This window comes from Toxorhynchites rutilus, chromosome 3 (assembly GCF_029784135.1).
Source record: "Toxorhynchites rutilus septentrionalis strain SRP chromosome 3, ASM2978413v1, whole genome shotgun sequence".
NCBI classification, from domain to species: domain Eukaryota; kingdom Metazoa; phylum Arthropoda; class Insecta; order Diptera; family Culicidae; genus Toxorhynchites; species Toxorhynchites rutilus.
In genome coordinates, this window is record NC_073746.1 from 281,717,753 (window position 1) to 281,731,545 (window position 13,793).

Consider the following 13,793-nt stretch of genomic DNA (forward strand, 5'->3'; position numbering starts at 1 on the left):
CACAAGTGGACTTCCCTAAATTTATTCTGTTGCAAATTCCTCTAGCATGGATTACAGGGTCAAGGTTATCGAGGATCTCTCAGGGTGGGACTTCTACGCGTATCATGAAATCAACTATTACAGATTCAAAACCATTGGATAAGAAGGGTTGCTACAAAGCACAATCTCAATACACTTATCCCCCTATTTACACGGTACTTGTTTTACACGATTTTGCTTTTGCACGGTTTATGAAATAGCAAATTTTGAAAAACTTGAAGGCAATGCGTTCGTTTTTTGCAGGGCTCGAGCCTGCCTTCCTCTTCTTCTTGCTCATCATACACTACGCGAAGCGTCCAATTTATGACGCGGAAAGAAAAACACACGATACGAATAACGCGTAAAACGAACAGAAAATCCAAACGACGATATCAAAGTTGGATTACCACTGGTGGGGTCCAATCTAAGATCGAAGCCCAGCGAAAGCAAAGTGAACTGGATTGCTCAACAGTCCGATGCCGAATGAGAGTTTGCCTCAGCGAGATCCACTGTTTATACTCTAGGCAAGTATTCCCCTTCATTCTTCTACTTTTTCTTTGTTCATGGGAACTTTGAATCCTACGATTTCCCCTCCGTTGGTCGTCGATAAGTTGCTCGTTATTGATAGGTCTGTTCGGGAAAGCACTCAAATGGACAGAACAAATGTATGGGAAAATGGAAACGCCTCAAGTTTTCATGAATTTTAACCATTTACAAACCAGGGGATTCTAATGTATAGCATATTAAACAAATCTTACGGAATTTTCGATTCGTTTAGTATGTGAATCGCCAAAATCCGTTCGCGGCAAAAATAGTTATTAACGTTAACTTTATTTCATAAAAACGTGACCTGTTTTCTGATTTGGCACCCTTAATGAAAGACGTAGTTCTACGTCAAAAAGGAATCTTTTGTTAACTGCAATATTTTGAACGCTTAGACACAATGAAGTAGATTTCGTGGTTTTTGTTGCTGCTTAGGGTAAAAAAAAGCAAGAATTTGTTTGGTGCTTGGTGTCACAATCAAATCTTAGAGTAGTTTGAGGAGCTTGATTAGGTGGATGAAAACATTAACGTTCGTTATGATTTTTTGGGAAGAATAGTAAAACCTACAAAAAACCTTTAATTTTGAACTTTTTTTTAAATTTCTGGTAAATTATTTAGTTATAAGGAAATGTGAAGTAAGCTTACTTCTTGATTCCGAACGTGTTTTAGACAAACATCGCTCAAAACTATAAATGTTCGGTAATAATGAAAATGACTATGACTAAAAATTAACAACTTGGGGGTCTTCGTAGCCACAGTGGTTTCGCGCTCGCGTACTAAGCGATCGATAGTGAGTTCAAAACTCAGGGTCCTCAATTGACCATCCTTGTGTTGTTACAAAAAATTACGTCCACGCAACAATCATCAGCGATGGCGATCGATCTACGGTCGAATAAAGATCGATTCATCCATACAACTGCTCTGCTCTGCCAGAAACATCGGGCTGTTCGGGTGCTATAAATGATACAACAATGATCATATCAATTGTCTTCGCTGTCCGGTCTAGCTGAACAATGGCAGAACAGACGGAATACTCTTACGTCTAAATGGATACTATGAAATGTATCATATGTAATGGTACATAAGGAATAATTTCACGCCTGAAAATGGCTATTGTGTAATGTATAATTTATAGATGCGATAAAAATATGTAACATGTATACGATTAAAATCCGGCTCTATTTAAGCTAAAATGCTAATGAGTCTAAATAAATAAACAAATAGGATAAAAAAACAACTCTATCAAAGTTCAACGACAAGTAGATGATTTGTTTGTTATATACAAATAAGTAATTCAAAATACAAAGTGCAGCTGGATGTTATGACTAACTTCTCGAAACTGTATAAAATGTCAAAACCATGACTTATAGAATATCTCGAGAACGGCTAGTCTTAACACTTTGACGTCCGCACGTTTCGTAAAAAAATATTCACTTGGCGCCGGCAGCGCTAATTCGGATTACTTGGCTTGTCGCCGTCCGTTCTTGACATTATCGGGAAATTATGAATTGTTGAAATTTACTAATCTCATCGTTAGTTAGTCATAAGTTCTCTACCCTGTTCCCCTACTTTCATGGCATTTCGATGATATACAAACGTAAATATTACAAAACTGTCCATATTCCCCCCCACTATATGTCCATGCGGGTAATCATCGAAAAAAATTTAATAATCGCACAATAAGCGACCTTTGTTGTTTCGGGCACAGAAAGATTCTGAGAATTTTCCTCAGAGAAATACAATGCTTATACGCTAGCGACAGCTTACTTACTATGCAAGGGTAGTGTTTACTTCGCAAATATCCTCGTTTCGCTATCCCCCTTCGTTGTTTCTATTCTAGCGGCTGCATAAGTTGCCCGTTATTGGCGGCTCTGTTCAAGTTCGCACACAAATGGACAGAACAAATGCATGGGGAAAATGGAATGCTTCCAATTTTCATCAAATTAAACAATACACAGACTATGAGATTGTAATGTAAAGCATATCGTTGCAAATCGTTAAAATCCGTTCGCAGCAAAAATAGTTATTAACGTTAATTTTATTTCATAAAAACGTTACCTGTTTTCTGATTTGGCACTCTTAATGTAAGACGCAGTCCTACATCAAAAACAAAAATATTTTGCAAAGAAAAACATCGTCAAACATCATATAAAAAAGGCCAATGATTGTAGAAACGCCCTTATAAAAAATTACAGTGAAACTTGTGATTCGGGTAGCATACAACGTTTGTACGACATTTAAAAAAAATATATGGGGATGGACCGAGGCGGCGACCAGTTGATTTAGCGTGGAATTGCATGAAGGTAATATTATAATGCAAGTGTTTGCGGTAGAAAACTAAGACAACACAGATGGAATCCTGAAAAAAAAGTAGAGCAATTCAAAACATTTCTTGGAAAATCAAGCTACAGTTTATAGAGATCTATTAATTCAAGATTATAATTAAACAGGATTTACGTTGCTGGCTCCAAAAGTAAAGCAATATTGCCTCACTTCCGAAGAATAACGGCTCCATTGATTTTGTATTTCATTGATTTAGAATGGAAAAAATGAACAATGTCCACGTGGTTAACAGGGGGAGGGGTATAGCAATGGTCTACGCTTGTCCACGGAGGGGGAGGGGGGAATTTAAAATCGTGCTTTTTCTGTCCACGTGGTATGTGGACAATCCCTTATAGTAATCACTTCATGCGAAAGATATAATTTTTAAGAGTTATACTGCCGTTCTACGCATAGTTGTCCCATGTTCCAAAATCAGCAACTGAGAAAAACGCAATCAAAGCTTTCTCGCATATTTGTCTACCAAAAGCTTTAAACATTTCAATTAAGCAATACACCGGGTTTCTTATAAGCACTATACTATTGTTTAATGTAATATGATGAAATTTCCTAACTGAATCAATCAAGCTTGATTACGGGTTTCAAAATTCATGGTGGGACTGTTATGCCTAGAATATCAACATGGGACAATTGAACTTGATGTTGTTTTTTGATATACTGGGAACAAACAATAATTTTGTTTTGTGTTTTTCCGAAAGATTATGCATAAAACATCGTTTATGAAAAAATGAGTGATCTGCAACACTTTCGCCGAATATAAATCTTATTATTATTAGGCCTTCGCTAACAAGGTGTACACGTGTTCTATTAAATTTTTTTTTATTTGTTTGAGCAATAGTTCGTTCTTCCAAACCAGAAATGAGTGCATTAGCCCTGCTGAAAGTGTGACATGAAATTCTTGTATTTAAACCGGTTTATTCGATATGGATCTACAAAAAATACATGTTGGGAAAGTAATGAATAGAATATCAACATGAGACAATTGAGCTTGATGTTGTTTTTTTTTAAAAACTCGGAACAAACTATAAGTTTTTTGTGTTTTTCCGTAAGATTATGCATAAAAACAACGTTTTATGAAGAAAAGTGAAAATCGTCAAAAAGTAACATGGGACAACTATGCGTAGAACGGCAGTATATGCGTGTTACTTTCTGTCCCGAAAACTTGTTTCAATAGCTTAAAAATCGCTGCGAAAACTGCGGTTCTTGATATCACTCAAATTTGTATATACGGTTGCCTGCTCGTAAATCCACTTAGTTATGGTTGTGTAGTGACTGGAGAATGTTCTTGCTCGCTCGCCAAAGCACTATCTTCTCCCTCTTCCAATCTCGTTTTTATTCTGCTGTCGGTCTAAACAGAGTCTCTAGCGAAGAACGAAGTATCGGTGATAATTCGATATGTATTGCGTGCAATTGTTGCCATTGACTATGGATTCGATATCGGAGAAAACGAATTTTTGATATGGGCTAGAGAATATTTCACCATAGCAAATCGTTTGATAAAAGCAACAGTGCCAGAGTTGAATGTTCAAGAAAACTATGCAGATTGGTGCAGAAGCTTACATGGGTTCCGTACATCGTTGGTTTTTATACCATCAGGGGCAGAGAGTTTGTATACTGAATCGCACGTAAAGGTTGTTGATTTCATACGTTGTTGAAGATATATAATGGTGATGGTGGAACAAGTATAAAATCGTCGTCTTCAAATTCAATAGCTGGGACATTGAATCAACGCAGATTCCTTGCAGATATTAGGGAAAGTTATGAAATAAAAATCCTTCGGCTTTGTAGCATCGTAGCATCGTGAATTCAGGGTTTTAGCCTGTAACAAAATATTAAATCTGTTGATCTGGGGCAAAACATACGTCGCACAGTTCAACGCGAATTCTTTCAGACGCTCCTTGTAAGGAATTCCGTCGTTATGAAACTGATCAATCATTGTAAATGCTTTTATGATCAGCAGCACCAAGCGATACTGCGGCATAAAATCCGAGCTTCCATTCATGCATTGAAATGCTTCATTGATTCAGATGCAACTTCAAACAAATGATTACTAAGCCAACGGTAGTCCTTCGTCCTTCGAAAATGCTGTGAAATATGCAATAAGCTAAGCTGTACGCTTATTGCGTCTCTTCTATTTTGCTTTGTGGAACATTTATAAAATGTTGTAGAGTATGCAATATGCAGTTATCGACGGTTCAACGGAACTCAAATGTTAAAAATAGACTGTAAATAACGTGTACAAACGTTGCCGGGAAACATTGACGTTGGATCGCTCAAAGCAAACCAAACGTAGAAGTTGAACATATGATCGGAAACTACGAACGAAGATCACCAAGAAAGTCCGAAATTGAAATTGCTTCTCGGAAAGGTTCACTACGGTGCACAGTACAGTTCGGCTAATCTAAATGCGAGAGAGATTTCGGTCGTACCATACCAGCAAACATAAGAGTTCTGGTCCGACTTGATCAGCAACCATTACAGCCGGGATTCTACTTCTCTAGCAGAATAATATTGATTTTTTCCAGAATTTTGTCCAATCGAAAAATATGGGGCAATTGTCAAGCGTAAATTGAAGAAGTGTGGCAAAACCATCAAAACACCATCTGATACGGAAAAGTGGTGTAAGAAGATGGCAGATAGGTAGACAATGTCACTGTGCAAAAAATGATGGGATGTAAAAAGCTGAAGAAATTTTTTTTATCTATTTTGTGCTTTTTTTTTCTTCAAAGAGTAATTGGAAGTTTTGTGCGGCCAAATTCTGAATGGAACAAACTTCAGCATCATTTTCAGTGCAACCCGGATCATCTGAAAATTTAAGGTACACCGAGGTAAGTGTACCATCGGGGTAAGTGGATCAATTGATTTTTATAAAACCTATTGTACATTCGTTTCGATCTAAATGGACGTCTTTTAATGAATCCATCCCTAACGACACCCCTGCACCAATACTACGAACAAATCTAGTGTGTGTACACATTCATGATGCGCAATAAGAGAAACGTCATTTTCAGCTCTAGAAAAAGTTAGTTTGCGACGTCGATGTAAGCTTCGGTAGGCACTAAAAAGAATTTTTAAACCAATTGTTTTGATTTTCAGGTAACTATAACAAAATATTAAACAAGTGTAGAATGAGCAACAAGTGATTCAAGCATTATAAGCTAATATGTTCATCATGATAAACTTCCCCAATTATTTAATTTAGCTGGGGGAAGTGGATTTTTTTTTGTTTACTCAGAGTGCAGCATAATTAGTTGGCTTCTTTCGCTGTCTGTTGGCTCAATAGAAAATTCATTTTATTCCTTATATCATTCCAGCTGCAATGGATCGGACATACGTGAAGAAAAGGCTAGCACCGGCTTCTTTAGATGCGGCCATTGACGCTATAAAAGGTAAAAGAATGACAGTCTCCCAAGCTGCACGATGCTATGTAATCCTTAGATCTACTCTACAAAAGCGAGTTAACGGACAGAGAGGCGTTAAAAGTACTACAGGAGGAAAACCCACTGCGATTCCGATTTATGTCGAAGCTCAAATTGCCTCGTGCATTAAAACGATGAAGAAATGGGGTTTTGGCTTATCCAAGATCGAAGTTCTACAGGCCATCGCACGGTATCTGACCGAAAACAATGTTCCCAATCCATTCAAACATTCTTTGCCCGGAGATGAATATTTTTATAACTTCAAGAAACGCCACGGTTTATCTCAAAAGAAGGCTCTATTTTTTGAGGTTGCTCGAAAAATGAATGTGGATCCATTTATAATGGATAATTATTTTCAACTCCTAGAAAAAGTAACTCATGGAGTTCCTCCTGATCGAATCTACAATGTAGATAAGTCTAGTTTTTGGATTGATTCTACTCGTGTGAAGGTTGTTGGAGAGAAAGGGAGAGCAGCACACCGTGTAACAGCAGGACCTGCCAAAGAGAATATTACCGTGTTGATGGGTGGGAATGCAGTTGGTGGAAAACTACCTCCGCTGATTGTATTCAAAGCAGAAAAATGTATGGACAAGCTGGATGGCATCTAAAGAAGACGAGTTTTCCTGGATAAGCTTACGCAGCTACTCCAAACGGATGGATGAATACTGAGACATTCACCAATTATTTCGAGCGCCAATTTCTGAAAGTGATTCCGAAAACACGGACAGTTGTTCTGATATTGACGGCCATTCATCGCATATCAGTCTGAATCTGGTTGAAAAGGCTATAGAGAAGCAAGTCGTGATTTTGAAACTTCCACCTCACATAAGCCATTTGCTGGAGGCGATCTGGCGTAGTGGTAACATTCATGCCTTTCACGCTAAAGGTCACGAGTTCAATTCTCACTCCCGACAGTCTTTCAAAAATGGAAGCTAAAAGTGACGAACCAGCCAAACGTGTTGAAAATCACTATAATACAGACAAAAAAATTGTACGGGGTTGTATCTAGGACACGACCGCATATTTTCGACGTAGAACTTCGTAAATATATTATGCAATCCACTTGCTTGCCACTTCGAATATTATTTTAGAATGCATCGAAATTTTTGTAATGGATTATGTTCTTCGTCACAAATAAATTTGATGAACGTCCTTTTACGTTTGATATGATGCCTAGGACTACCAAAATATGCTTTCCTCTGAAATTATTGCACATCTCATGTTTACGTAGTTCTCGAACCGCGAAAGTTCATTCACCTCTAGTATCTGAAATGATGATTTTCCCAGGCTTCTCAGTTCAAAAGTACGTTTTATGGAAACATATTCCGGTCTGCACAACGACATGCGAGTACGAAAGTACTCAACACCAAAAAATACTTACGACTTGCACGTTTTGACAAAGCGGATTCCCCCAGGCACATTGATTTTGAAGTTAGGGAAACACTGCTAATGATCCCCGATAATCGTTCGATTAATCGATCAATCGAATACTCCCTATAGAAATCGATTATTAATCGAACGAATACTGCACAACCAATAATCGAAGCGAACGAATAATTTACGTCGATTAATCGATCCAAACCTCCCGTGGCCGAGTGGTTAGCGTCCCACACTATCATGCCGGGAGTTCGGATTCGATTCCCGTTCTGGCCGGGGGATTTTTCGTCAAAGAAAATTTTTCCGGCTTGCACTGTGGTCACGCGTATTCTAGAGCTTACCACTCCAGAGTACATTTAAGGCGTGTTATTCGGCATAGAAATTTCAAACCAGTATTACTAATAAAAAGTGACGCAAGTAATGCTACGTTGAGAAGGCAAAAGTTTCACTGGAACGTTAGAGCCATCCAAGAAGAAAAAGAAGAATCGATCCAAACCTAGAGAGAAAAAAACGTGCGGCCGCTGCAGTTTTATCCTGAAAATCAATCATTATCTTTGATGCTCCCCTATGTTCGTAAACGATGTTCAATGGCGTCAACGCGAATTAAGCTTCGTTTACGACTTTAGGGGAGCGTAAAAGATAATAATAGATTTCAGCGGAATGAACACTTTTTTGATTCCATATGGCTTTCTAGCAAATGAGAAATATTAGTCTAACTAATTATTTCCCTCAGTGTGACGATTAATCGATTAATCGATTATTTGGGGCGATTAATCGAATCGAATAATAAACTACTGAAAACTATTCGATTAGCTGATGAACGATTAATTTCAAAAATCGGAGATCACTAGGTACAACAATTTTGAAGTCTGTGTTGGGGAAAACGTAAATCGGAGCAACGAGGCAGTTAGGGCGTTAAAATGACGCTTAACATTTTACAGTTATTCAATTGTTCATCTAATGAAAAATAATATTTTATAAATTGTGATAGATGCGTAGAAATATTTCCTATCAATTGATACAAACATCATTCCGGTCTGTTAAGAAATTTTCGAAATACGGGTAGGGTTAGCACACAAATCGGTAGAACAAATGTATGGGAAAAAAGGAAGTTCTTCCAGTTTTCATGCATTTAAATCGTTTAGAGATAAGCGAATTGTAATGTATAGCATATCAAACAAATCTTAGAGAATTTCCGATTCGATTGGTATGCAACTCATGTGAATTCTTTCACAGTGAAAATAGTTATTAACGTTAACTGTATTTCATCAAAACGTGACCTGTTTTCTGATTTGGCACCCTTCCTGAAAGACGTAGTTCTACGTCAAAAAAAAACAACCCATTTGCTGCAACCCATGGATATTTAGGTGTTCAAACCCTTTAAGCAAAAGTACGATGAACGTTTGATTGCTTGGCAGCGTAAACACTACGGTGTGAAGGCTTCGAAATCGGTGTTTTCTTCACTTATTTCTCAAGCATGGAACCAGTTTGATAAAACGAACATAATAAGCGGATTCTAGAAAGCAGGAATTTTTCCCTTTTCGGACAAGGTAATTTCTGAGGAAAAATACGAGCCTGGATCACTTGAAAGATTCAAACGGTCTCTACAAGCCTCAACGTGTGAATTGAAAGAGCCATCAATTTCAAAGGATGTTCAAGATGACAGTGTACAAGCAGGAAATTCGTCTCCTCGTAATGGATATTTTGAACAGATCCTATTGGAATATGTAAAGCAAAGTTCGTCTACTTCGAAGGCCACTAGAAGAAGAATATGCTCGGGAGCCGAAGTGATCACTTCATCTGATGCTGTTCAAACAGTCAAGAACACCAAAAATCGTGACGTAGGTTCTACTAAGAAACGTGTTCCAATTGCAAAGTGATTATGTTTTTTAATGATGGACTCACTTTGAAGAAAATATAATGTGTTTTTCTTAATTGTTTTTGAATCTATACACTATTTGAGCTAATAAAAGATAATAAGATATAGTTGCTTCATTTTTTCCTATGATTGCGTATTATTATCATAAAAGGAACAATCATAATCCACATACCCCTTAACATAGGGGTCTTTTGTATAGATCCTAACTGAAATAAATTAGAAAACACGTGAAAATTACAGACATTGCGTTTAGAGCGGGTTCCTGAAGGAGGTGCAATCTCCAATGCTACGGACGCCTGTAGTAATATTCAAGCTCGATTCTGTGAGCGACCAAGATTGGTTTTTCGTTTTTTTTTTGACGTAGGACAACGTCTAACCGGAAGATATAGGGGGTGAAATGGAAATTTAGGCACTGAACAAGTAGGAAAAAATGCAAGATTTGGAATGCTTATAACTCGAGCATTTCTCAATAGATCGCAAAGGTTTTTGCATCAATTGATAGGAAATATATCTACGCATCTATCATAACGAATAACATTTCATTTTACTTGAGATAAATAATTGAATAATTGTGAAATATCAAGCATTGTCCAAATGCACAATGTACCCATTTTTGATTGGTCCATTTTGTGTTCCTCAAATCGTACCGACCAAAACGGGCAACCAGAGCAGCAGCGAAATAGAATGAAGCACGATTGGAAAGGAAAAAGAAAAAAAAATAAACGAAACATTGGTCGCAGTCTCACACATGCGTAATTCTCGAGCCAGCCAGTCAGCTTAAAAATCCCCGCTCCGCTGCCGTAACGATCATTCTCATCCAAACCGTACACCACATCGGCTCGCATCACAACACATCAACAAACCAACCCAAGCAGCCATGTCTGGACATGGTAAAGGAGGAAAAGTGAAGGGAATGGCAAAATCCCGCTCGAACCGTGTTGATCTGGAGTTCCCCGCAAAGATAGCTAGGCCGAGCGCGTTAGTAAAGGGTGTGTCACATCAAATTGCATCACGGAAAAAACGCTGTAGAAATTCGCCCAGTAGACCGATCCTTTTGAAAATTTTAGATAGTAAAATAAAAACTATTTAACAACTTTTGGCATTTTCTTTTTATTCATACTTCGAGCCCAAGCCCGTATGCTCGCACCTTCCTCTTTACCCCGTCCATAAGGTTCTGTACAACGTCAGGTTGTAGTTTTTTTTTGAACAGAAATCCATTTTCTCTTGAAGTCCGCCTCCGATTTGACAACTTTTGGGTTCTTCCGGAGGGCCTGCTTCATAATTGCCCAATATTTCTCTATTGGGCGAAGCTCCGGCGCGTTGGGCGGGTTCATTTCCTTTGGCACGAAGGTGACCCCGTTGGCTTCGCACCACTCCAACACGTCCTTTGAATAGTGGCACGAAGCGAGATCCGGACAGAAGATGGTCGCGTAGTAAGCGCTTTTGTAGGCACTCCTTAAGGTAAACCTGCCCGTTTACCGTGCCGGTCATCACGAAGGGGGCGCTCCGCTTTCCGCAAAAGCAGATCGCTTGCCACACCATGTACTTTTTGGCAAACTTGGATAGTTTCTGCTTGCGAATCTCCTCCGGAACGCTGAATGTGTCCTCTGCGGAGAAGAACAACAGGCCCGGCAGCTGACGAAAGTCCGCTTTGACGTAGGTTTCGTCGTCCATTACCAGGCAATGCGGCTTCGTCAGCATTTCAGTGTACAGCTTCCGGGCTCGCGTCTTCCCCACCATGTTTTGCCTTTCGTCGGTTGCCTGAGTGCACAGGATTAATTCACGACGCTCTTTTTCGTTCGACGACATTTTTCCAAATTTACGAAAAATTGACAGTGGAGCATGGCCAACGTGATCTATACACTCTTATCTGATTATAAGCGAAAGCTGAAGATATAATTCCTAAAAATTAAATTTCTACAGCGTTTTTTCCATGATGCAATTTGATGTGACACACCCTTTACCAGTGCACCAGTCCACCTAGCCGGCGTTATATAGTTTCGGCCGCCGAAGTGGTCGAGTTGGTTGGTAAAGCTGCTCGCGACGATAAGAAAACCCGCTTTCAGAACAGAACACATTCGTTTCGTTGGACATCGAGACAACAACAGGCAGTAGCAGCGAGTGGCGAGTGGCAAACGCAATCGCAAAACGGCAGCAGGTAGAAGAAGGAAAAAGTTTGTTCTTTATACAAACTGCTTTGGTGGTAAATCCAGAACAAGGCGGCATCGAGGGCGTTCGAAATGTTTTTTTTTTTTTCAAAACCACGAGTACTAAGTTTTCTAAATTGGAACCATTTCATAAAACAAGGCGCTTTTCAGGGCCATTAAACCTTCCAAAAAAGAGTTTAGGAAATACAGTTCAATGCTTTCTAAAACAATATCCAAAATAATAATAAAACACATATTGATTTTTTCATAATTTGTTTGCCAGGATATGATGAGTATGTGAATTTGGCAGTTGTTCTGAGGTTATTGATTTTCACCAATTCTTAAATTGCTTCTAGATTGAAAGTACAGTAATTTACACTTATCTCGACATTTAGCTAATTGGACGGACCTGTAAGGCGACATATTTAGTTGGACATTTTTGTAAACATAGAGTTCGGGGTCCAAATTATGACCCCACATTGAAAGTCGACACTGTACTACTTTCATCGCAAATGTTCAATTACAGATTTAAATTACCTCCAATTCGACACTGAGTGGTGGTAATGCGACGTGCCATTGAATGTAATTTACTGTACAATATCACAAGCTGGATGGGAAGAAATTTTCCAACTGTGAAAGCTGTGGCGAGTGGCAAACGCAATCGCTAAACAGAAAGGTTTAGCCGAACAAGATGGGGATATCAAGTGATAACAAAACAATAAACTCTTTAGATTGAAGATAATTTTGTGATCCTGAAAAGGACCCTTTTTAGCCTGCCTGTGAATCCAACGAGCGAACAAATCGTAATGAATGTATTTTTTGCCAACGCTGCCTTTTAACGCTCATTCGTTCGTCTCGTTGGACTCGCCCCTTTGGCTGAGTCTGCCGATTTGTCTCTATCCTGTGAGCGTGTACCGCTAGTGTATAAAACGCGCGGATCCGCTGAGAAATATATCATTCTCTATCAAACCGTAAATCAGTGTGGTTGTACGGCATCGTTTAACATCACATCGCATCAACGGATTGGTGCCGGAGCACCAGTATACCTAATAGCGGTTATAGAATTTTGGCCGCCGGAGTGCTCGGGTTGGCTTGCAAAGCTGCTCACGACAATAAGAAAACCCGCCTGCAGAACAGAGCCCATTTGGTTCGGTGGCATTAACTAGTTTCAGCGAGTGGCAAACGCAATCGCAAAACGGCAGCAGGTAGAAGAAAGAAAAAGTTTGTTTATACAGACTGCTTTGGTGGCAAAACCAGCCATCGTAAAACACGGCGCTTTTCAGGGCCATTAAACCATTCAAAGAAGAGTTATTAGAAGTTTTTCACAATACCAATGCATTCTAAAGTGACATAATATGACATATAATATAAACTGTACTTTTTGTTTATGCTTGTTTTTGAACTTATTGGTAATTGGGTTGTTTTAAATTAATCATTCAGTTTTCACAAATCCATGCATGGTTCCCGAATTGAAAGTGGCTTCAAATTACAACACATTGTATGCAGGATGGCATTAAAGAATTTTGTCGGTAGCAAGAACTGCTTTCTTTAGTTGATAACTGATGTTGAAAATTGACTGACGTTACATCTGCATTGCATAGAGAAATAACTAAGGAGCAACACGATGAGCTATGTATTTCCTGCTGCTCTGTTCTTATTTTAAAGGACTTTAATCCGAAGGTCATCCGTCCCTGTATTTACTGTTGGTTTTTCAGAACGCTTATAGCTCGTTTATTTCTCGACAGATCGTAGAGTTCGTCTCAGTTCAACCTCAGTTCTTTTTCATTTTTATTTACTTTGTTTGCGGAGACGGAAAAAAATCAAGAATCAAGTTTGTAAAAAAACGCAAAAACACAACACCAAAGGTTCTTTTCAGAACCCCCAACATGTTCATAAAGAGTAAACAGTAAACTAATCCATTTTTCAGGTAGATAGGTAGGAATTCACGTAGAAGAAGAAAATAAAACAATATATTTAAAATATATATTTAGCAAAAGCTGTCCCCTTTGTATAGTCCTACGTCACACGCGAATAATAGTTTGTCTTTTGACTATGGCTAAAGACTGTTTA